The following is a 27,929-nucleotide window of genomic DNA, read 5'->3' on the forward strand; positions in this document are numbered from 1 at the left end:
TCAATCTTATTTTTTGTCATAGGTAAGCACTAGGCTGACTGCCTATGTGGGACATTTTAAGCCTAGCCAATTTTCCTCAAAGGTGAGAATCAAACCCTCTACCTTGTGTCTGCAAGGTAAACACCTTAACCGTTATGCAATACTCCTTGGGAATACAAAAAATAGTTCTCAAGGCTTAACGTTTACAGCTAACAAAATAGTAACTCATAATAAACTAAAAAGACAAACATTTGAGAGGATACAAATTTTGTCTAATAATACTGCCTGCCTCCCACTAAAAAAAGACACCAGTCACTGTGCATTCCCTGGTATTACGATATGGATAAAAGGAGAAATTCAAAAGGCCACATATGACTGCTGTCATACATATACATAGCATGTCTCCACACTCCTCACACTTGTCCCTGAAGGCAGCCACCTGCATACTTGCCTGATGTGTAATTGTGAGGAAAGTGAAAAAAAATAATGATCAGAGTAATGTATTCCAACTTGTTGATTTTAGACAGTACACTACCCCTACACATGGTATGATAACCTTCTTTGTCATCTCAGAGGTCTGTGAGGAAAAGTAAAATAAACAAGAAATACACTGTCCCCAGATCTAGCAAAAGCTATGATGACCTCCCATGCACATCTCTAAGGTTTGATTGTGAGGAACATTAATGATGATCACACCATCCTCAGCCCACATACAATCTACAGCAACCTTCTGTAGAAGTCACAGACCAATGCTGGTTTTAGAATGCGTGTGTCATTTAAGGGCAGAGCCCATCACTAAGTTTGCGTCAAAATGTATTTATACAGTCTGGGGTTTATGGGGCCACCAGACTTCTTGAAGAGCTAAAGGTCTGAATGTTCTGTGATGTATTTTATGCCTTATTTTTGAAATATAATTACTTGTTAACTGTATGTTTTACTGTTACCCAGAAGAGTTGTGCATGTGCCTGGCACTACTGTGTGTGCACAGATAAAAATCAGTGATATTTTACACACACACACCCACACCCACCCACACACACTCTCAGCCACTCTCTCTCTCTCTCTCTCTCTCACTGCATAACTATCCCAGTGGCAGCTCAAACCTCCTACCAAGGATCTACTGGCTTTACTTACAGTTAATGTATGTGACAAACTGAATTAGTATTTGTGTAACTTACTTCTTCCCTTTGTCCCTGCACAAGCAGCTCCCTCGTACATCACCTCACTCCTTCCTATTCCTTTTTCCTTCTATTTTCCCCCTTTATTTTTCTCTATCCAGATACCTCTGATACAACTCAGTAGGAACTTTTTCCACGAGTGTCTAAATACTGATCTATTTCACTTTAACAACTTATTTTTCTTTTCGGATATCGCTCTCTCCTTCACCCAGTTCTGTCTGAGTTCTGTCTTCATCTAAACTCCTACCTTCAGTACATGTTTACCTAAAATCATTCCTCTACTAGCATCTACTGTTTACAATATTCTTACCTAGTTGATTGTTTTTCTCTTGTTTTTTGGATGCCAGATATAGATATAGGGTCTGGGCCAGCCTGCTCTGTTTGCTCTCACTTTGCTCAGACTCACTCCACTCCTCTGCCCTACCCCATTCTCACTCACCCCATACAGTTACATTTATCCTAACCGAACCTCCACCCACTGTTAGTCCCTATCCGATCATACACATTAACACATCTTATCCAATTTAGCCTTATTTTATCATCTCCACCCCTCCTGTCACTGTCATCATCACACTATCACCAACTTTAACCCTACTCCACATCATAACTGGCTCTCCACTAACTACTAGTCTTCTTTTATCCACCACATAACCCCAATCTCACTCTAGAAACCTTTTTAGCACCCACACTCTACCTATATCCCCTCATTTAACATCTTTAACTCCCAGCACAAAGCCCTTTATAATGCTATCTACCTCCAAAAATCTACTCCTTAGCCTCTCTCTAGGCTTCCTTCTCCTGTGACAATTAACATCACTACAAAATATTAACAATTACTACAAACGTACATCCACAACTGCAGCACAAACACCAGCTCTTAGCTCCTTCTCTGATGTTTCATCCAATCTATATATAACAGACATATTCCTGCAGATCTTACTAGACTAAAACAGTAAAACATGGCTCTAAAACCCAACCTATCTGTAAAAGGAAGCAGGACTCCATTAACTCCCACACACTCATCTTAATTTAACCTTGTGCGAAGACATACATCCCAACTCTGGACCCAGCTCCCCCCTTCTCAACCTCCCTAACTCCTATAGATCACTGATTATTGCTGCTACTGAGACATGGCTAAAACCCTACATTAAAAACTCTGAATTTTACCTGCAGGCTATAACTGCTTAAGATCTGACAGACCACATAAAAAAGGAGGTGGAATCACAATAATATACCCCAACACGCTTAATATAGTCTCATATACTAAACCCATTCCCAATTTCTCCACAGCAGAACTTTTAATATCCTACTTAACTGCATGAACCTCTGTACTGTTGTGCTGTATATCCCTCCTGGCAATAATATACCCTTACTAGAGGAAATCTTAGCATGGACATCAAACATAAGAAATGAAACTATTATTTTAGGAGATGTAAATATCAACTGGCTAGATATCTCACACCAGCACCATCCCTCCAATATTAATGTATATACCTATAGATAGCTAATTAACAATATAACCAGACCCAACAAAACAACAACAGTGGCTCTATCCTGGATTGGATTATGGTCTCAGACCCAAATAAAATCTCCTCCACAGGTACACTCCCTAATAGTTTTAGTGATCACTTACCTACCTTTATAGTATGTAAAAATACCCCAACTCTAAGTAATCACCAGTACATGGACAGTAGAGACCTATCCCACTTCTGCCCAACCACCCTAAACCAAACCTTACACAGCATTAACTGGGATCCACTAAAATTCCTGGCCTTAGATGATACTGTGGAGTTCTTCAACTCTTCTTTCCTAAGGATCCTTAACTATTTAACTCCACTCCAGCAAAAGAGTGTAACTTAGATATGACAGTTGGCTCACTAGACCCACCAAACTACTGATGAATGCCAGGGATAAAGACTGGAAATTATGGGAAAAAAAAAAACTCTGACTGAACATAATATAAGCAACTCCTCAATCAAGTAAAACATTTATTTATGAAAAATAAAAACGACCACTATCCTACTCTACAAAACATCCATAAACAAAACACCCCCAAAATTCTGGGATACCATCAATTCCTTACTAGATCCAGGGTCAAATAATAATTCCCGCCCAGACACAGATAAAACTCCTTTTGACCTAACATCTTTCTTTAACTCCTGCTTCATAAACACTATAGCTAACCTCACCACCAACTTCCCAAAACCACTTCTCTCACAAATCCATCCACACAAATTACCTCTACCTCACCTTTACCCAGTTTTTCTCTCTCACCTATACCCACCTCCACCATAAAAAAATACTTTTTAAACTTAAATCCTGAGGCAATGCCCCTGACAACCTACCACCAGAATTCCTACAACTAGCAGGTAATTCCATAGCCTATCCCATCAGCATACTTCTTAATAGGTCCATTCAGGAATCCCACATACATACTATTTGGAAAAAGGCATATAATCTCCCATTCAATAAAAGTAGAGACAATACTGATATCTCTAATTTTTGCCCCATTGCTATCATCTCACCTATCTCTAAGATCCCAGAAAAATGTATTCACAATCAACTTCTTAATTTTCTGCTCCATAACAATCTCTCTCCCACTCAGCACAGTTTCAGACCGGTCATAGTACTACCATAGCTCTTATCTCCTTCCTGGACACAGTAAACCAGACCTTGATCTCTCTAAGGCATTTGATATTGTCTCTCACACTCATCTTCTCACCAAGCTCTCCAACTTAGACATCTCTCACCCTACCTTAAATTGTTTCTCCCACTACCTTACTGATAGAAAACAATCAGCTAAATAGCAAAACTGTTTCTCTCCCTTCCTTAAAACTACCATAGGTGTTCCCCAAGGATCCATACTAGGACCCCTTCTGCTCAGCATTTTCATCAACAACTTCCACACTACTCTTAGCCATAGTACACTCAACCAATATGCTGATGACTCTGACATCACCTGCACAGCCAAATCTACACCAGAACTACAAACACTCATCCAAAGTGACCTCCCCTATACAGAAACTTGGATGGCCAACAACCACCTTGCCCTAAACACCAAAAAACAAAACTCCTGATATTTTCACCTAAAAAGAACAACCCCCTGAACAAGGATCATTCCACTATTCATGCTAGAGATAACATGCTCATTGAGATTGTCCTAAACACAAAACTTCTTGGTGTCATCATAGATGAAAACTAACATTTGGCCTCCACATTCACAGCAATATCAAAAAAACACATCAAAACTGGGCATGCTCTACAGACACAAATATTTCCTTAAACATTCTGCTAAGCTATTCCTAGCCTCATTTTTCTGGTACCATCTCTTCTTTACAAGGGCAAGACTAAGAGCACTAAGATCTCGCCTGTCTTGCCAGTTTCTATCTCTTACCTTGCTGTTTACTAATTACAGGCTTTTTGTTTAGCCTTTATCCTAAGAGAGCCATAACACAATCCTGTTTGGTTAAAACACATGATCAGAGAAAGAATGTTTTTCTCTACTCATTATCCCACAACCAGCAGCAGCTTTTATGAGGCCCCATATTATTATTGCTGTTTATTATTTGAGAGGAAGGTTATTTTTATGACTCTAGATTATCATACGGTGACTCCTATCTCTGCTTAGCTAGATCATTTGGACCTACTAACAGTGAAAAATATTAATGTGTATTACTTCATATTTAGCTAAATTATGAGCAGAAACTAACTGCAGGCCCCTTGGCATTCCAGGGTGGGGGCAGTACTACTATACCTAGAAGAAAGATGTGGGGGAACTGGAGAATTTTCCAGCCTTCCTTGGGAATTATGTGCATGTGTGAAAATAACATATTGTGTAAAAGGCAATAACCATGGGTAAGGGACACTGGAAGATACTGTGTCTCACAGACTGGTGAGAAATTACTTGGGACTCCTGCACCGATGACTCAGCTTTGAAAGTGGTCTGTGTGCAGTCTAATCTGAGGACTGATGTTGATATTCCCTTTATGCCTTTGATGCCACCTTATACTGTGTAAATTGATCATCTAGTTAGACATCTATACTCTTTCCTTCTTTTAAGTTTCTGGGTACCAGTGGTGTGACTTGACAGACGATCCCTCTGATGTTTCCTTTCAGTCTTGAAACTAGGACATTTTCCTTCACATTTTTGGCAGGGGTACCTCAATCCATGACATTTTAGGTGGCATTGCTAGGATTCAAACCCCATCTATCCACCTGAACACCACATATTTTGTTGACACTAGTAGGATTCAAACCCCATCTAGCCATGTGATCACCACATATTTTGTTGGTACTGATGGGGATTCAAAACCCATCTTTACCACTGTTCCCGGCATATCTGATGGCAGTGGTAGGATTCAAACTCCATCCATGCACCATTAACCACAATTCCCAAGAACAAACTTATAAACCTGTTCAGAAGTAACCCTACCGCTCACTCAAATGTTTAATTACCTACAGTTTGTATGGATTTAAACCAGATTAAGCATACACTTGAAACTAATAAACCTCAACTAACAAATGTATAGTCTTAAAAAATGCTGTGTGTCCAATACTACCACTCAGCCATTGTTATTCACTTGTTTTAACATTTGATCATCTTTAGTCACTTGTTTGAAGTTAACAGTAATTCTGTGGGACTAGATAACTTACCCGTCTGCATTATCAGTAACTCTGTGGCACTAGATAACATACCAGGCTGCAGTCTCAGTAATTCTGTGGGACAAGATAACATACCAGTCTGCATTCTTCATAATTCTGTGGGACTAGATAACATATGAGACTGCATTCCTAGTAATTCTATCAGACTAGATAACACACCAGGCTGCACTCTCAGTAATTCTGTGCAACTAGATAATATTCCAGAATGCGTTCTCAAATAATTCTATGGGACTAGATAATATACCAGGCTGCATTCTCACTAATTCTGTTGGACCTAATAACACACAGGCTGCATTCTCAGTAATCCTATGGTACTAGATAACATACCAGGCTGCATTCTCAGTAATTCTGTGGGACTAGATTAAACACCAGACTGTTTTCTTAGTAATTCTGCTGGACTAGATAACATACCAGACTGCATTCTCAATAATTCAGTGGGACTAGATAACATACCAGGCTGCATTCTCAATAATTCTATTGGACTTGATTCCATAGCAGGCTGCATTTTCAGTAATTATATCAGACTTGATACCATCATAGGTTGCATTCTCAGTAATTCTATCGGACTTGATACCATAATCGTTTGCATTCTCAGTAATTCTGTTGGACTTGATACCATACCAGGCTGCATTCTCAGTGATTATGTGGGACTAGATAACACACCAGGCTGCATTCTCAATAATTCTTTCTGACTAGATTCCATACCTGGCTTAATTCTTAGTAATTCTGTAGGACTAGATAAAACTCCAGACTGCATTCTTAGTAATTGTATCGGACGAGATAACACACCAGGCTGCATTCTCAGTAATTCTATGGGACAAGATAACATACCAGGTTGATTTCTCAGTAAGTCTGTGGGACTTGATAACACACAGGCTGCATTCTCAGTAATACTGTGGAACTTGATAACACACAGGTTGCATTCTGAGTAATACTGTGGGACTAGATAACAAATCAGGCTGCATTCTCAGTAATTCTCTTGGACTAGATAGAGCAGGCTGCATTCTCAGTAATTCTGTGGGAGTAGGTAACATAGCAGGCTGTATTCTGAGTAATTCCTTTGGACTAGATAACACACCAGGCTGCATTCTCAGTAATTCTGTGGGACTAGATAACACACTAGGCTGCATTCTCAGTAATTGTGTAGGACTGTATAACAGAGCAGTGTACATTTTCAGTAATTCTGTGGGACTAGATAACATAGCAGACTGCATTCCCAGTAATTAATTTGGACTAGATAAGACACCAGGCTGCATTCTCTGTAATACAGTGGGACTAGATAACATACCAGGCTGCACTCTCAATGATTCTGTAGGACTACATAGCATAGGGGGTTACATTCTTAGTAATTCTGTGGGACTAGAAAACATACCAGGCTCCATTCTCAGTAATTCTGTGGGACTAGATAACACAGCAGTCTGAATTCTCAGTAATTCTGTGGGACTAGATAACATAGCAGGCTGCATTCTCAGTAATTCTGTGGGACTAGATAACATACCAGGCTATATTCTCAGTAATTCTGTAGGACTAGACAACACACCAGGCTGCACTCTCAGTAATTCTGTGGGACTAGGTAACATAGCAGGCTGCATTCTCAGTAATTCTATCGGACTTGATACCATAGCAGGCTTATTTCTCAGTAACTCCCTTGGACTAGATAAAACTCCAGACTGCATTCTTAGTAATTGTATCGGACGAGATAACACACCAGGCTGCATTCTCAGTAATTCTATGGGACAAGATAACATACCAGGTTGATTTCTCAGTAAGTCTGTGGGACTTGATAACACACAGGCTGCATTCTGAGTAATACTGTGGGACTAGATAAATAATCAGGCTGCATTCTCAGTAATTCTCTTGGACTAGATAACACACAGGCTGCATTCACAGTAATTCTATGGGACTAGATAACACACCAGGCTGCATTCTCTGTAATTCTGTAGGTCTAGGTAACATAGCAGGCTGCATTCTCAGTAATTCTGTGGGATTAGGTAGCATACCAGGATTCATTCTCAGTAGGTATGTGGGACTAGATAACATAACAGGCTGCTTTCTCAGTAACTCTATGGGACTAGATAACATACCAGGCTGCATTCTCAGTAATTCTCTGGGACTAGATAACATACCAGGATGCATTATCAGTAATTCTATGTGACTAGATAATCCACCAGGCTGAATTCTCAGTAATTCTGTGGGACTAGATAACACAGCATTCTGAATTCTGAGTACTTCTGTGGGTCTAGGTAACATAGCTGACTGCATTCTCAGTAATTCTGTGGGACAAGGAAGCATACCAGGATGCATTCTCAGTAGGCATGTGGGTCTTCATGACATAACAGGCTGCTTTCTCAGTAATTTTGTGGGAATAAATAACATACCAGTATGCAGTATAAGTAATTCTGTGGGACTAGATAACATACCAGTCTGCATTCTCAGTAATTCTATGGGACTAGATAACATTCCAGTCTGCAGTATCAGTAATTCTGTGGGACTAGATAACATACCAGGCTGCAGTCTCAGTAATTCTGTGGGAGTAGGTAACATAGCAGGCTGTCTTCTGAGTAATTCCTTTGTCCTACATAACACACCAGGCTGCATTCTCAGTAATTATGTGGGACTAGATAACATACCAGGCTGCATTCTCAGTAATTCTGTGGGACTAGATAACACAGCAGGCTGCATTCTCAGTAATTCTGTGTGACTAGATAAAATACGAGGCTGCACTCTCAATGATTCTGTGGGACTACATAACATAGGGTTACATTCTTAGTAATTCTGTGGGACTAGAAAACATACCAGGCTCCATTCTCAGTAATTCTATGGGACTAGATAACACACCAGGCTGCATTCTCAGTAATTCTGTGGGACTAGATAACATACCAGGGTGCATTCTCAGTAATTCTGTGCAACTAGATAACATACCAGGCCACATTCTCACTAATTTTGTGAGACTAGATAACACACAGGCTGCATTCTCAGTAATTCTGTGGGACTAGATAATATACCAGGCTGCATTCTCAGTAATTCTGTGGGTCTAGATAACTTACCAGGCTGCATTTTCAGTAATTCTATGGGACTAGATAACACACCATGCTGCATTCTCAGTAATTCTGTGGGACTAGATAACACACCAGGCTGCATTCCCAGTAATTCTGTTTGACTAGACAACATACCAGGGTGCATTCTCAGTAATTCTGTGGTAATAAATAACATACCAATATGCAACGTCAGTAATTCTGTGGGACTAGATAACATACAGGCTGCATTCCCACTAATACTATGGGACTAGATAACATACCAGGCTTCATTTTCAGTAATTCTATGGGAGTAGATAACACACTAGGCTGCATTCTCAGTAATTCTGTGGGACTAGATAACACACCAGGCTGCATTCTCAGTAATTCTGTGGGACTAGATAACATACCAGGGTGCATTCTCAGTAATTCTGTGCAACTAGATAACATACCAGGCCACATTCTCACTAATTTTGTGAGACTAGATAACACACAGGCTGCATTCTCAGTAATTCTGTGGGACTAGATAATATACCAGGCTGCATTCTCAGTAATTCTGTGGGTCTAGATAACTTACCAGGCTGCATTTTCAGTAATTCTATGGGACTAGATAACACACCATGCTGCATTCTCAGTAATTCTGTGGGACTAGATAACACACCAGGCTGCATTCCCAGTAATTCTGTTTGACTAGACAACATACCAGGGTGCATTCTCAGTAATTCTGTGGTAATAAATAACATACCAATATGCAACGTCAGTAATTCTGTGGGACTAGATAACATACAGGCTGCATTCCCACTAATACTATGGGACTAGATAACATACCAGGCTTCATTTTCAGTAATTCTATGGGAGTAGATAACACACTAGGCTGCATTCTCAGTAATTCTGTGTGACTAGATAAAATACAAGGCTGCACTCTCAATGATTCTGTGGGACTACATAACATAGGGTGTCACATTCTTAGTAATTCTGTGGGACTAGAAAACATACCAGGCTCCATTCTCAGTAATTCTATGGGACTAGATAACACACCAGGCTGCATTCTCAGTAATTCTGTGGGACTAGATAACATACCAGGATGCATTCTCAGTAGGTATGTGGGACTAGATAACATAACAGGCTGCATTCTCAGTAATTCTATGGGACTAGATAACATACCAGGCTGCATTCTCAGTAATTCTGTGGGACTAGATAACATACCAGGCTGCATTCTCAGTAATTCTATGGGACTAGATAACACACCAGGCTGCATTCTCAGTAATTCTGTGGGACTAGATAACACACCAGGCTGCATTCTCAGTAATTCTGTTTGACTAGATAACATACCAGGGTGCATTCTCAGTAATTCTGTGGTAATAAATAACATACCAATATGCAACGTCAGTAATTCTGTGGGACTTGATAACATACAGGCTGCATTCCCACTAATACTATGGGACTAGATAACATACCAGGCTTCATTTTCAGTAATTCTATGGGAGTAGATAACACACTAGGCTGCATTCTCTGTAATTATGTGGGACTAGATAACATGCTAGTTTGCAGTCTCAGTAATTCTATGTGACTAGATAACATACCAGGCTGCATTCTCAGTAATTCTGTGGGACTAGATTACACACCAGACTGTATTCTCAGTAATTCTGCGAGACTAGATTACATACCAGGCTGCATTCTCTGTAATTTTACAAGACTAGATAACATACCAGACTGCATTCTCAGTAATTCTTTGGGACTAGATAACACACCAGGCTGCATTCTTAATAATTATTTCGGACTAGATTCCATACCAGGCTTAATTCTCAGAATTTATATCAGACTTGATACCATAGCAGGCTCTATTCTCAGTAATTCTATTGGACTTGATACCATAGCAGGCTGCATTCTCAGTAATTATATCAGACTTGATACCATAGCAGGCTCTATTTTCAGTAATTCTATTGGACTTGAAACCATAGCAGGTTGCATTCTCATTAATTCGGACTTGATACCATTCTGAGTTGCATTCTCAGTGATTATGTGGGACTTGATAACACACAGTCTGCATTCTCAGTAATACTGTGGAACTTGATAACACACAGGTTGCATTCTGAGTAATACTGTGGGACTAGATAAATAATCAGGCTGCATTTTCAGTAATTCTGTGGGAGTAGGTAACATAGCAGGCTGTATTCTGAGTAATTCCTTTGGACTATATAACTAACCAGGCTGCTTTCTCTGTAGTTCTCTTGGACTAAATAACATAACAGGCTGCAATCTCAGTAATTCTGTGGGGCTAGATAACACACCAGGTTGCATTCTCAGTAATTGTCTAGGACTGTATAACAGAGCGGTCTGCATTCTCAGTAATTCAATTGGACTAGATAACATATCAGGTTGCATTCTCAGTAAGTCTGTGGGACTTGATAACACACAGGCTGCATTCTGAGTAATACTGTGGAACTAGATAACAAATCAGGCTGCATTCTCAGTAATTGTCTGAGATTGGTACAGCTCTACCTGTCTTTTTACAAAACTGAATTCATACCTACTCACAGATCTCTTACCATAGATGCTTGCGGAATAACCATACATGTTATTTAAGCATTCGTCACATTGTTCAGCTCTGCAATTCCAACACATTGTTCATATTTCCATTACTAATTCAAATCAAGTATTGAGCTATACATATACAGAACCAGCTCAGCACATTGTAATTCCATTGCATCATTGTGAACATATGCCTCAAATTCCATGTTTAACAAATCAAGGTAACCAAGCAGATAAATAATAATAACACAGAGACTTCAGATGGATTAAATGGCCTCAGCCATGTGTTTATTGCCAATCATTGTCAAAGACTTTTCTGTAATAGAAGCCAATTATTATGAGATGTGCGCAAGGCAGGAATATCAGGGAGGCCATTTATTTCTTTCATAGCATTCCCCTAAACCTACAGGACAACAGACAGCACTGTCGATATCTGGCCCTTCTTATGCATCATACCCATTTCATAACAACTTTTTCACAGTTCATGACAATTCTTCTGGGCCGCCTTACAATCTGCCAAGGGGGCCATTGCCGGGCTGATAAGTCCCCTGGTAAGAATCCCTTGGGGCTGTCTGGCCTGCGGAAGGTCCAGCTGAAGAGTCCTGTGACCTCCCCCCCCCACACTTACCTTGGCCTCCCTTACCTTTCCTGCCTTCTGCCACAGAAGGGAGGAAAATTCCTCCCTTCCACCAGCACATCTCAATCTACTCTAAGTGAATGCCCTCAGAGCTAAACCTGCCTGTAATTCCTTGTAAAATACCTGTGAACCTTCTTCCGATAAATGAACCCCATCTTTCTCATACCTATCCGGCCACCAGACCTGAATGCCAGGGTGGGGAATGTACAACCCCTTAATGCCTTTAAAATTTTATCCATAGAATTATTAATTCTCCGTCTCATTCTTTCCACAGATTTTTATGGACCTAACCCCTTTCCACCTTTTTCTCTGCTGTCCAGGTAGGGATCAAGAAGACTGATTTGGTTTGTTCCCAGCCTTTTCAATCCTTCCTCTAGCCAGCCCATCCTACCTTACCCTCCTACCTATCCTGGCCCTACCTGCCCCCCCCTACTGAAACCTGAGTCCGAGCTGACCTGCCTCAGACAAATGGCAGCTTGCTGTGATTTGGCTTGCAAGCTGTTGTTCTCTTGGACTAGATAGAGCAGGCTGCATTCTCAGTAATTCTGTGGGAGTAGGTAACATAGCAGGCTGTATTCTGAGTAATTCTTTTGGACTAAATAACACACCAGGCTGCATTCTCAGTAATTGTGTAGGACTGTATAGCAGAGCAGTCTGCATTTTCATTAATTCTGTTGGACTAGATAACATAGCAGGCTGCATTCTCAGTAATTATTTTGGACTACATAAAACACCGGGCTGCATTCTCTGTAATACTGTGGGACTAGATAACATACCAGGGCTGCATTCTCAGTAATTCTTTGTGACTAGATAACACAGCAGTCTGAAATCTCCGTAATTCTGTGGGACTAGGTAACATAGCAGGCAGCATTCTCAGTAATTCTGTGGGACTAGATAACATACCAGGCTATATTCTCAGTAATTCTGTAGGACTAGACAACACACCAGGCTGCACTCTCAGTAATTCTGTGGGACTAGGTAACATAGCAGGCTGCATTCTCAGTAATTCTATCGGACTTGATACCATAGCAGGCTTATTTCTCAGTAACTCCCTTGGACTAGATAAAACTCCAGACTGCATTCTTAGTAATTGTATCGGACGAGATAACACACCAGGCTGCATTCTCAGTAATTCTATGGGACAAGATAACATACCAGGTTGATTTCTCAGTAAGTCTGTGGGACTTGATAACACACAGGCTGCATTCTGAGTAATACTGTGGGACTAGATAAATAATCAGGCTGCATTCTCAGTAATTCTCTTGGACTAGATAACACACAGGCTGCATTCACAGTAATTCTATGTGACTAGATAATACACCAGACTGCATTCTCAGTAATTCTGTGGGACTAGATAACACACAGGCTGCATTCACAGTAATTCTATGTGACTAGATAATACACCAGGCTGCATTCTCAGTAATTCTGTGGGACTAGATAACACACAGGCTGCATTCTCACTAATTCTATAGGACTAGATAACATACCAGGCTGCATTCTCAGTAATTCTGTGGGACTAGATAACATACCAGTCTGCAGTATCAGTAATTCTGTGGGACTAGATAACATACCAGGCTGCATTCTCAGTAATTCTATGGGACTAGATAACATACCAGGCTGCAATCTGAGTAATTATTTCGGACTAGATTCCATACCTGGCTTAATTCTCAGTAATTCTGTAGGACTAGATAAAACTCCAGACTTCAATCTTAGTAATTGTATCTGAAGGGATAACACACCAGGCTGCATTCTCAGTAATTCTATGGGACAAGATAACATACCAGGTTGCATTCTCAGTAATTCTGTGGGACTAGATAACACACTAGGCTACATTCTCAGTAATTGTGTAGGACTGTATAACAGAGCAGTGTACATTCTCAGTAATTCTGTGGGACTAGATAACATAGCAGACTGCATTCCCAGTAATTAATTTGGACTAGATAAGACACCAGGCTGCATTCTCTGTAATACAGTGGGACTAGATAACACACCAGGTGGCATTCTCAGTAATTCTGAGTGACTAGATAACACATCAGGCTGCATTCTCAGTAATTCTGTGGGACTAGATAACATACCAGGCTGCATTCTCAGTAATTCTGTGCAACTAGATAACATACCAGGCCACATTCTCACTAATTTTGTGAGACTAGATAACACACAGGCTGCATTCTCAGTAATTCTGTGGGACTAGATAACATACCAGGCTGCATTCTCAGTAATTCTGTGGGACTAGATAACACACCAGGCTGCATTCTCAGTAATTCTGTGGGACTAGATAACATACCAGGCCACATTCTCACTAATTTTGTGAGACTAGATAACACACAGGCTGCATTCTCAGTAATTCTGTGGGACTAGATAACACACCAGGCTGCATTCTCAGTAATTCTGTGGGACTAGATAACATACCAGGCTGCATTCTCAGTAATTCTGTGGGACTAGATAACATACCAGGCCACATTCTCACTAATTTTGTGAGACTAGATAACACACAGGCTGCATTCTCAGTAATTCTGTGGGACTAGATTACATAACAGGCTGCATTGTCGGTAATTTTACAAGACTAGATAACATACCAGTATGCATTCTAAGTAATTCTGTGGGACTAGATTACATAACAGGCTGCATTGTCGGTAATTTTACAAGACTAGATAACATACCAGTATGCATTCTAAGTAATTCTGTGGGACTAGATAACACACCAGACTGCATTCTCAGTAATTCCATGTGACTAGATAACATACCAGACTGCATTCTCAGTAATTCTATGTGACTAGATAACATACCAGGCTGCATTCTCACTAATTTTGTGAGACTAGATAACGCACAGGCTGCATTCTCACTAATTCCATAGGACTAGATAACATACCAGGCTGCATTCTCTGTAATTCTGTGGGAATAGATGACATACCAGTCAGCATTAGCAGTAATTCTGTGGGACTAGATAACATACCAGGCTGCATTCTCAGTAATTCTGTGGGACTAGATGACATACCAGTCAGCATTAGCAGTAATTCTGTGGGACTAGATAACATACCAGTCAGCATTAGCAGTAATTCTGTGGGAGTAGATAACATACCAGGCTGCATTCTTAGTAGTTCTGTGGGACTAAATAATAAACGAGATTGCATTTGTAGTAATTCTATCAGACTAGATAAAACACCAGGCTGCATTCTCAGTACTTCTATAGGACTAGATAACATACCAGGCTGCATTCTCAGTAATTCTATTGGACTTGATACCATATTAGGCTGCATTCTCAGTGATTATGTGGGACTAGATAACACACCAGGCTGCATTCTCAATAATTATTTCGGACTAGATTCCATACCAGGCTTAATTCTCAGTAATTCTGTAGGACTAGATAAAACTCCAGACTGCATTCTTAGCAATTGTATCCGATGATATAACACACCAGGCTGCATTCTCAGTGTTTCTATGGGACTAGATAACATACCAGATTGCATTCTCAGTAATTCTGTGGGACTAGATAACACAGCAGTCTGCATTCTCAGTAATTCTGTAGGACTAGATAAAGCAGGCTGCATTCTCAGTAATTCTGTGGGACTAGATAACATAACAGGCTGCATTCTCAGTGATTATGTGGGACTAGATAACACACCAGACTGCATTCTCAGTAACTCTATGGGACTAGATAACATTCCAGGCTGCATTCTCAGTAATTCTGTGGCAGTAGGTAACGTAGTAGCCTATATTCTGAGTAATTCCTTTGGACTAGATAACACACCAGGTGGCATTCTCAGTAATTGTGTAGGACTGTATAACAGAGCAGTCTGCATTCTCAGTAATTCTGTTGGCTAGATAACATAGCAGGCTGCATTCTCAGTAATTCTGTGGGACTAGACAATACACCAGGCTGCATTCTCAGTAATTCTGTGTGACTAGATAAAATATGAGGCTCCACTCTCAATGAAAATAATGCACTATTCAGGCATATCAATACTAAACCTGATCACTTCTTTCATTTTGGTATTTTGGAGGTAGTAGGTATGGATATTAGAGGGGGAGATTGGACCAACAAACTGGATAGGGCTGAAATGTGATGGCAAATTCGTTTGAATGCCATGGTAGCCCCTGGTATCAATGACCATATTTGTATTAAACCTGGGTTGATATACAGGGCTTCCTAGTTATAATTATGGTAAATCAACACACCACATTTGTCACACACTTGTACTAGTTAAAAGTTTTATTATGTATTGATGTGATTAGATTTAGAGACGTACTTATTTTAAAAGGATGTATGTTTTTAAAGTTTAATTAGTGAGTTAAATGGGGGAGGTATTGGTTATTTAAGGAGTTGTATTGATGTTTTTCACACAGTTCTGAAGAAGTCTTGGATGACAAAAGCACTTGACTGTGTTACTATCATGTGTGGAATAAATCTATTGTATTGGATACTACAGAGTCTGCTTTCTGGCTACTTGGAGTGGTGACTGGTTTTATTGGTGTACTTTTTCCACTCTGTACACTACTTGTTGTTCCAAGGGCAAACCCTGTTACTCTAGCAACTTTCTAGTTTTTTAGCAATAATATTTAAAACCTGTCGCTATTTTTGGTCCTTTTATTGTTCCCGAATTTTTGTTAGGTTTTGTCCAGATTTCTTGCACTAAGTGTCCCAGATTTTGACTCAAACTTTAGCTTCATACTTCTTAACCCCCCCCCCGCAATGGTGAATTTTGGAGAAAAAGGTAGTGAACAACACTTAAGAAATAATGACAATAATTAAAGACTCTGATTCAGAACTGTGATCCTGCACAAAAACACAGCAGTCAAGCTCCAAGCCCGTTTCACGGTCAGACAGCTGCTCGATTTCAGATTTTATTTAGAATAAAAGGATTGAGAAATATAATTCACAAAACTACCTTTTTGTATGGAAGACAGCAAAACCGCAGCAACGACGAGGGTTAAATCAGGCGGGAATAACTAACCCCGCCCCCTTTGCCTGCCATATAATGGCATCGGTGAAGTCCATTCGGCTGTGGGAGTGTAGCAGCGATAACTTTGTTATGGCGCTCTACAAACCGGCATTTGAAAAACTGATCGACGTTTTTACCTGTTGGCTGTGTAAGCAGCTGTTCAGGGACCCTGTTATTATGGCGTGCGGACACAGTTTCTGCTGGGAGTGTGCTGAAGATAAAGTGCCCAACAAGAAACACGAATGGAGCTCCTGTCGCTGTCCTCTGTGTTTTGGAGCGGTGACACTGGGAGGCTATACTGCTAACTGTAAACTTGGGGAAGCGGCCCTACTTGCAAGTGAAATAAAAGCAGTCGCATTGGGGTACAGCACTGACTGTGACAGTGGAGTAGGAAGTGAAGACACACGATCGGAGGCTTCTTTTGTAGGCGCTAACTCTCTGGCTAGTCTGGACCATCCTCCTAACCTGGCACCGGGCGCCTCACTGTTAAACGTGACTACGGGGCTCTACAAATCGGCATTTGAGCAAGTTGTGGACGTTTTAACCTGCCCGCGGTGTAATAATGTGCTTAGGGAGCCGGTCATTATGGATTGCGGACATAATTTTTGCTCGTCCTGTGCTCCAGATATAGTGCCTAAAGAGAAAGGGGGCTGTTACTGTCCTGTATGTGGACGTGAGCAGACACCGGGTTATTCTACTAACTATCACCTTAGTAAAGTGGCTGTAGTTACAAATGCAATGAAAGCAGTAATCTCAGGGGGGTGCAACACTGCCCGCAGACTGCAGCCAACAGTGACCAGTGGCGTATGGAGTGGAGACGCACGATCGGAGGTCTCTTCTGTAGTCTCTTACTCCCGGGGTAGTACGGACATTGCCCCTGACATGGTATTTTACAGCAGCATAGAGCGGTACAAATCGACATTTCAAAAACTTGTGGATGTTTTAACCTGCCAGCGGTGTAAGACTCTGTTCACCGACCCTGTGGTCATGCACTGCGGACACAATGTGTGTATGACCTGTGCTGGAGACATACTGTCCAAGAAGAATGAGGAAGGGGGCAGCTGTCCAGTGTGTGCGGCAAAGCTGAAACTGAGACCCGGTGCTTGTAACCGTCAGCTGGATAAAGCGGCTCTACTTGTAAGTGTAATGATAGTGAGAGGGACAGGCGCTCCCTAGGTAAAAAGTGACTGGGATATTGGGGTAGGGAGTGAAGACGGACAGTCCGTGGCATCTTTCCTAAGTGGTACCTTCCTGGCGAGTATGGATCTTCCCCCTAACATGGCACCAGAGGGTCTTCCATCCAGTGACTGTAACGGTGTTAAACAGGAACAGACCCTCTCATTGGGCTGTTCCGTCAGTAGCCAGGATCCTCCCCGTAATGTGACACCAAGTACGACTTTTAAAGACAAGAGACCCTCTTATCTTTGGCAGCATCTTGTTCCACCACTGTCACGAAGCCCCCCCCCCCAGCATGTCCTCCCGGGACGACCTTGAAGGAACCGAACAGTTCATTGTTCAAAGACCGGAACATTCTCTCCCAACTGAAACTGGTAGTGACCCACGTCCGGGACCTGAGGGTGATGCTGCTGTTCCAAGCAATGACCAGGTATGAGCGAAGCAGGGTTGTCCTGACCCTAGCGATCACACCATCCCCGATTCCAGAGCCACATCACTGCACTTCTGACATAACTGGTGCGTCCTGCCGAACTCCACCACCATGACTGAAGCAAAACTAAACGTGTGACTTTCTTTTTTGCAGATTTCGATGCGGACTGATCCGTGATTTTTGTATATATATATGTGTGTGTGTGTGTGTGTGTGTGTACTGATCGAGCCATTATTTTACAGTCGCAAAGCAGCGCTCTTGTTTTGGAATTAAAAGAAAACTGCGTGAGACAGAGCGGTCAAGCATAAGCCGCAACGTGTGCACACCTCTCCAGCTCTTAGCTCCAGATGTCTGTAGTAAAGCCTAAAATAAAGGGGGATCAAAACAGGAACACGTTTTAAATATTCGATTTATAAAATTAGAAAGCTGTTAGAATAACAGGATTTGTGTTGGCATGAGTTTTCTGAAGGGTATGAACTCTGAAACTGAAATATATTCTGCCTCCGCATCTGTACTATTTTATGGAAACCAATCGACCAAGAACCTTAATTTAAAATAATTCTGCTGGCTCATCCCTAAATTCAGGAATAGAGCCTAACTTCTCTCTGAACCTCAATCCTTCAAAGAAGCAAGAAATTATGTGTTCTGCTACTGTTGTATGTAACAGTTAATTTTTGCATAAAATATAATACCAGGTGTTTAAAGCACGTCTCCTTGACAGGACAGCCAGCAGCCTTACCCCTCCTTACTCTTTAACCCCCACGCTTTCTCTCTTGTAGCCTCCTTAATCTGATATTGTTAATGCTCATCCACTTCCTTACACATGGGTTACGGTTCCGATAACGGAACCAAGCCGACCATATACCAATCTTGCGCCAGCAATAAACTATTGAGCTAAGCAATCTCTTACCCATAACCCCCCTCTCCCTGTTACCTCAGATTTCGTTTGCCGCGTCGCCATCAGGTCATGTCAGGCTGTTGCTCTTGAGCTAAGTGAAACCTTTTTTTGTCGTTTTATTTCTAAATAAGGACTTTTCTCTCAGAAAAGTTTATTTTCTATTCTCTTTTACCTTATCTCATTTAGCGACTCCCTTTTCTTTCAGTTTTCTAAAAAAAAAATTTAGTCACTTTCTCCCTTTATATCTAATATAAGGTATCAGTTGATTACCATAGTTGGTAGATAGCCTTTCCTTCGAGTGATTTTGTATTTTTGTATTATTGTTGATATTTGCCTTTCCTTTAACATGACAGATAAAAAAAAAAGTAGTACTGGCTTTAAAAGATGTTATGATTGTGGACATAAACTACCTACTGCAGATGCTCATTCTTTGTGTGTTTTTTATTTAGCTGCACCTCACTTAACTGTTGACCAATCCTGTGGGATTTGTAAGAATGTTTCCAACAGGACACTGATAGAGAGGAAAAATAAACTTTTGCTGAAAGGGTTACTAAAGTCTCCCTTTTCAGAGGCTATTTCTGGGTCGGAGGCCTCAACCCCTCCAAGATCCCATAAAAAGAAGTCTAAGGATGCTTCTAAGTCTAAATCTCTTCCTTCGTCCCCGGCTGGGGACTCTCATCAACCAAGAAATAAAGCAAAGATTTCTCCTTCGGATCCGACACCTTTGGCGCCTAGATCTTCGGCTCCGAAAAAGTCCACGGCACCACCTATGTCTATGGCACCAATGTCCTTTGCTGTATTGGAATCGAGGGGCCCCTCAGTTCAGACTTCTTTACCGGCACCGACCTCACTGTTGTTGACTTGTTTTGTATTTCTTAACTGGGGTAGAATGCTGCTTTTTCATGCTTTGCTTATCATCCCTGTCTGTTTAGTGACTTACCTACACTTTCACCATAGCAAACAAATGCTAATCAAACACTGGCCATCATTAGCAATTGGTTAGTAAGTCATAGACATATTCATCTATGTTAATAGTTACAGTTACATAGCATGATTCTTTTCTCTCACGTGATGCATCTTTTTCTATCACACTGTGCTGACTGTGGTGCTGCATATTTAGGTATTTGTATTTAATTCATTTTCTCAAACTGGGTCATTAAAAAAAAAAACAAGCTTTTCAGTGCAGGTTGAAAGCTCCAACAGATATATATATATATATATATATATATATATATATATATAAATGTGTGTGTATGTATGCTTTTGATACAGTGTCTCACGTACTACTACTATCTAAACTTACAAACTTTCACCTCTCCCTCTCCACCTCCACCCTCAACTGGTTTGCTAGCTATCTCTCTGAACGCAAACAATCAGTTAAATGGCTCTCTTCCACTTCTCCTTTCTTAACTATCTCTACTAGTGTTCCACGAGGTTCCATCTTGGGTCCCCTCTTATTCAACATCTTCACCATTGATCTCTTCACCTCATGCCATCAGTCATCACTCGTACAATATGCAGATGACTCCACAATCATTTCTACAGCCAACAACATCTCCGACCTAAACTCCCTAACCCAAACAGCTCTACTTTCCACTGAACAATGGCTTTCAGAAAATTTACTGATTCTCAAGCCTACTAAAACCAAACTCCTACTCTTCCTGCCCCACTGTCTTAATCATCATAGATCCTCCTTTGTCATTAAGTCTCGCAATAACACAACTATCCTACCTGTCACCCACACAAAACTCTTAGGAGTCATTATCGATGATGAATTAAAATTCAATCAACACATACAACAATGTATAAAGAAAACACATCAGAAATTAGGTCTATTATACAGAAACAAAAAAATATCTCAGTCTCGAGGCTAGACTCACCCTAGGACAAGCACTTCTCCTCCCCTCACTCCTCTATGCTGCTCCTGTTATCACAAATATCCAAAAAACTACCCTGAATAAACTCCAACAATCCTGCCACAAAATAGCCAGATTCATCACCAACTCCCCAAGTAACACACACCACTGTATTGCTTTAAAGTCTCTACAATGGCTAGAACTCCCTCAACTACTACATCTCTATCAGTTTCACATGCTACACTCCATGCTCTTTAAACCATCCAACTGTCCATCTTTATCTCATCTTGTCTCTGTCCACACCCCATCTCGACCTCTCCGAACCTCTAATCAACAATTGCTTGATATTTACCACCCGAATAAGTCAGTAGGTAAGCTACTCTACAAACATTTGTTTTTGGTTTGGCCATCTCCTGGGTTATGCTTAGGGCATGTGCAGAATGCGTCATCTTTTCCTGATTTAGTGTTTGTGTTGATCATCTGCATATGGGTTTGCAGTCGATCTAGCTCCCTACACACCCTTTTTAATTTTTAAGCCTTTATGGCTATGTTCAGGCCAATAAAGTCAAACCCACTAGCTGCCACAGTATAAGTGGATAGTCTGTCTACACAAGGTGCCTGTAAAATATCTCAACTCTTGTCTGTTTTTTTCTGCAGAAATAACACTCATTGACATGTCCTTAGTATTGTGGTTTACTGCATTGTTTTTAGCCTTACAAGAGTCTCCTGGGTTACAGGGAGTGCTGGGTTGTCATTGGCAGTTACTCTAATATGAAGTTAAGTGGGGCCTTAATGTGCTCTGTTAGTGCAATAACAGTTTTATGATGACATCTTTCTGGGAGAATCCTAACCACCCTTCCTGTCATTGAGTACAAGCTCTGCAGTGGTTATGTTCAGGCCAGGACTGGTTCAGCAATGAAAATTTGTCTGGTACATCCATGTGTGTAAGAGGCATGTTTATGTTAAGGAAGCAGATTCCTTGAGTAATGTGTATTCTTAGGCTTCAGCATTAGCATTATGTTGAAAAGCTCATATTCCCAGGTTTTTGGAGTGGCAGAATTGGTACAGATTCCCCTAGTTTACACATCTAGTCCAACATAATGTGGAACAGATATCAGTTATAGTTTGTTATTACGGGCCATTTAGTCCAAATCTCCAGAATGATTTCAGGTAGTGACACTTTCAAGAGGGAAGTACACTTTTTATGGATATATTTAAAGACGGGGGTACCCTGATTATTTACTAATGACCATTACAGTGGAAGTATTAGAAATAAGAAAAAATAATTTTGCCCCCCTGGTATTGAAGCAGAATAATGCTTCTGTCATGGAAGTTATTAAAGATAACAGCATCATTAATAAAGAAGTTGTTCCTATCATTGTACCATTCAGCTGTGATACTATGGGGCCTGGCATGTTTTAGGGAAATGGAGAAATATGAACAACCAACACTGTTTTTAGTAAAAGAACCAACATTAAGAGTTTGATAGACAGATGGAAGGTTGTTTTACCAACCATCAGCATTCTATGAATACTTGTGGGAAATGCAAATGTTGTAGGTTCATTCATGAAGATCCATATATATATTAATAGATGGATTATCTCGGAATTTGTCAAGTCTGGGAAAAAGTAATTGTGATACCACTTTGGTAGTTTGTTGCCCTTTGCAGATCATGTACTGCTTTTTATGTGGGTAAAACTGATAAAAGATTACGTGATCGAATAAAGGAGCATTTATATGACATTAAAATACATCAGTGTAATAATGCCCGACATGTGATAGTCTGTATGCATTTTAAGAAATTTAGAGGTTTTTTTTGTGATTGAGAGTCTTAAGATTTTTAAGAGGTGGTGATCCAGAAAACCCACTAGAATTTAAAGAACTTACATGGCAATTGAGGCTCGATGCTTGTCAATCACCTGGTTTAAATGATGCACTTTCTATTTCTAGTGTACTCAAGATGAAGGCGAATAGTTTAAAGTTAAGTTTTTATTAGACACACTTGATTTGAATGATTTATATATTATATACATGCATTCATTCATTTGTGATTATTTTGCTAGGCAGTGGATATGGTTTCTACCACCTATCATATTTATTATATATATTTTTTATTTATACAAACATATATATTTCAGACTTTTTTAATTATATACATATTTATAGGATTTTTTGGATACATAGCCTTCCTTTTTTCTTCCATCTTAATTACATTTTTTTCACAGGATAAGTTTTTAGCTTGCACCTATAGCATTAAACACTATGTTGTTGTTAGTTATGTCATTTCTTGCATTTGTTTGGTGGACTGATGTATAAATTACAAGTGGAAGCTGTTGATTGTAACTCTGAAGTTCCTGTCATTTATAGGACGAAAGCACTTAGTTGATTTCACAAATAAAGTTTAAGTTTTTTATTGTGAGCTTACTTATTTTCATTTGCACAGCTGGGTTGTTCACACAGGATGAGATTGTTTCATTGGATTGTATTTGGAAGTGGTTGTTCCATCTTCTGTGTTGGTTACTAGCACTTGCCATAGTTCCTTCTGTTTACATCACTTGGCAGAGTTTGACTACGGCTGCTTCTACTTACTCATACAGTGGACCGCACAAGGAGTTGTGTGTGCTACCTGGAGTTTTAACTGTTCTACTACAACAAATTGCGAGATTTATCCCTACTTCTCATGTAAGTATCTGTGGTGGTTAACAAAACCAATTGTGTTCTTTATAGTTCTCCTTGTTTATTGACTGGCAGATCTCTGGAGAGTGTGCAAGAAGGTTTTGATTTGAGTATGTGCAATTTAATGTGAATACCCAACAACAATGCAATGTGATTTTTGATAAGAGGCTTATGGCCCCAGTTTTTTCATTTGATGTTACTCATGACATTCCACAGGCTAGTCCGAGATACCCGTTACTGGTATTTAAAAATAAATTGTTTAAGTTGAGAAACATGCAGTCAGAGAACTGTTATTTCAAGGAATGCTTGTGTATTAAAATTGTTCTGAAAGGACTGAGAATGTAGAAATTTCCAGTCGGGATGGAAGAATATTTGATTTTACACCAGGAATTGATTGGGCTATTTGACACTACCATTTGAAGGATCACAGAATTGCTTATTAAGGACAGTGAGTGGCAAATAAGCAAGTTAAATGGTGAACTTAAGGAATTAAATCAGTCTATTATTTATGATCTGATTTTTGATTCTGTTTGGGCAGAATACAATGTTTTTGCAAAAGGAGGTAAAAAGATTAAACATAACAGAGAGTGGAAATCAAAAAAATTTGATAGAGATAGATGTGAGTGCAAAAATAAAATTGTGTATCTTCAGCCTCTGGATCCTAAGAATGACATTGGTAGTAATGAAGGTGCAAATAGACTTGAGGCCCATTATAATACGGGGGAGGTAGAGGATGACATTAATGGTTCACCTTTTTTAGAAGGGCTGCAAGTGAGATGGTCTGAGAGATTGGCCCAGAAGTAGTCTTCAAAGTCAGAGGGGATGAATTTGAAACGGAGAAGGAAGAGTTTTCCCAACTGCTGATAACATAGCAGAAGGAGATAACTTTTTATTCTGCTGTTGAACTTTGCAAATGTGGTTGCATTGGGAGGTTTAATAGCCTACCCTTCCATATGCAAAATTTAGTTTTTAACTTTTCAGAAATTTCACTTTCAGATAATGTATTGTTCACATTTCAAAAGGGTTTTCACTTTGTGCCTAATTTCAGAGTGGATATGGTAAAATGACATACATTTGAAATTATACACTGAAAATTTAAATTTGAGATTGTTTTTTTCTCAATGTGTTCATAGGTTCATAGGTTGATACTAGGCTATCTGCCCTAGGGCATTTATAAGCCTAGCCAGAGTTGTGTGGCTTTCACCACCCCTTAGGTTGAAGAGTACTATACCCATTAGTTTGCCGTGCCTCTGTCCAGCAGTGATACAGATAGGTTCGTAGGTTCATACTAGGCTATCTGCCCTAGGGATATAAGCCTAGCCAGAGTGTGTTTGGCTTTCGCCACCCTTTTAGATTGGTTGACTGTGCCTCTGTATAGTAGGTCACAGAAGGTAGCCATATTAAGGTTAGTTTACTGTACCTCTGTCTAGCAAGGACACAGAAGAGATCCCAGGGGTATACTTACGGTCTCCCATCCACTCGTCAAGATTTCTCTTGAATAGGGTCAGTGAGGGGCTCTGCCTAACATGGATTGGGATTTTGTTCCAGAGTGAGGGGAGCCTCTGGGATATGAATCTGTCCCTCCAGCACTTCTTATTTATTTCTGTGCTGAGGTTCATGTCCCTGGAGCGTGTAGCTCTAAGGAATTTGGATTTCTTGAGGTGGAGCATGTCCATTAATTCTGGGTTGGACATGGCTTTATACGTCAGACACAGATTGCCTCTGAGTGGGCGGTACACAACTGAGTAGAGCTGGAATTTTTTAGCCAAAGTGCATAGGGCATCTGTTTGAGTCCCTTGATCCTCTTGGGTCTTTCCAGTTGCTGCAGGTGTTGGGTAAGGTACATCCCAATTGGGGCATTTTATTCAATTATGGGCCTGATAAGTGATGAGTAGAGGGGCACAATGACCTCTCTTGATCTTGATGTGAACCCTTTCGTGTAGCTCTAAGGAATTTGGATTTCTTGAGGTGGAGCATGTCCATTAATTCTGGGTTGGACATGGCTTTATACGTCAGACACAGATTGCCTCTGAGTGGGTGGTACGCAACTGAGTAGAGCTGGAATTTTGTAGCCAAAGTGCATAGGGCATCTGTTTGAGTCCCTTGATCCTCTTGGGTCTTTCCAGTTGCTGCAGGTGTTGGGTAAGGTACATCCCAATTGGGGCATTTTATTCAATTATGGGCCTGATAAGTGATGAGTAGAGGGGCACAATGACCTCTCTTGATCTTGATGTGAACCCTTTCGTGATAAGGTGGGCTATATAGAAGGTCTTTCTAACTACTTTGGCAACGTAATTGTCAAAGGAGAGATTACTATCTACTTGGGTCCCCAAGTCTCTAAATACGTCTTCCGTACTTAATGGATTACCACCTATATGGTAATTTGTGGGCACTTTGTTTTTCCCAAAGGGGATGACAATGCACTTTTTGGCATTTAGCTTTAGGCCATGGCTCTGGCACCAGTTATCCATCTCAGTGAGACCCTTTTGGAGGATGCTCATGTCAGCCGAAGAGTCGATTATGGTACCCAGTTTGCAGTCATCTGTGAACTTTGTCAGCCATAGTCCACCCGTGTTAGCCTGTACCTCGGAGAAATATATACCGGACAAGAGAGGCCCCAGGACTGAGCCTTGTGGGACGCCACTTTTAACTGGTTTAGAGTCTGACATGGCACCTGCAATTCTGACCATGTGGGTTCTGTCCCTGAGCCAGTTAGCAACCCATCTTGTGACATAGGGGTTGATATTTAAGTTGGTGAGCTTATTTATGATGCCCGAGTGGGGTACTGTGTCAAAGGCTTTTGCAAGGTCCAGGTAGGCTGTGTGGACTACCTTCCCTTCATCTATGACTTTGGTAACAGTTTCAAAGAAGTCTACCAGGTTCAAGAGGCAAGATCTGCCCTTAACAAAGCCGAATTGGGTAGGATCCAGAGTCTGGAGGTTCCCAATGTCCTTGTTTATGATTTCCATGATGATACGCTCCATAGCCTTGCAGACCAGGCTGGTCAGGTTTATAGGGCGATAGTTTCCGGGGTCTGTTGTGACACCACCAATGTGGAGCGGGACCACTGTTGCTGTACACCTTTCCTTGGGTACATATCCTGTAGTAAGGCTGAGATTGAACAGTGTCTTTAAGTGAGGGTTTAATTCTTCTTGGAGCTCATGTAAGACGCAGCCCGGGACACTGTCTGGTCCCACTGATGCTGTGTTTTTTGCTTTTGAGAGGGCAGCTCTCACCTGTGCATCTGTGATCACAGGGAGGCTACACTCTGTTGGGATAGACATTTGCTGTTTTGGGGGAGGGGGAGGAGTTTGCACTGAACCTTTCTGCCAGGATGTCGGCAATGTCTGTGGGTTCAGTGTATTTTTTGTCATTTTGCACTAACTCATGCATATCTGGGAGTTGCCTCCCAGGTTCCTGACATAGCTAAAGAAGGCCTTATGATTATCCTTAGTGTCTTGTGCAATTTTTCTTTCGAAGCTTGCCTTAGATGATTTTATGAGGGATCGTAGTTTCTTGCTAGTACTGATCAGAGACACCTTCCCTTTTTGGGATTTTGCTCTATCATGTAGTAGCTTCCTCCTTCTGTTATATAGCTCCATGTGTTCCATATTTTTTCAGTTCAATTCAAAATTGCTATTAAAAGTAGGTTATTTTTTATTTATTTATTTTTTTTGTGCAGTGCTTTAAGCCCAGTTATCAGTGTGCATATTGTTTTCTCTGTTATAAGTCACTGATTTTTCTTTTACTTTTATAATACATAGCAGCACACATAATTGAACTGTTAAATAAATGAATATTTAAATAAATGTTTGTCTTTTGTTCTGGGGTGGGGGGTGACACGTTAGCAGAGTTAAGATAGGCATTTTCTGAATTTTTGACGCACAGAGTCCAAAATGTTTGCCATTACTGTTCTAGGAAGCATATATCTTGACAGTAAAACAAAATAAT

This window comes from Protopterus annectens, chromosome 10.part0 (assembly GCF_019279795.1).
Source record: "Protopterus annectens isolate FY-2018-M chromosome 10.part0, PAN1.0, whole genome shotgun sequence".
NCBI classification, from domain to species: Eukaryota; Metazoa; Chordata; order Ceratodontiformes; family Protopteridae; genus Protopterus; species Protopterus annectens.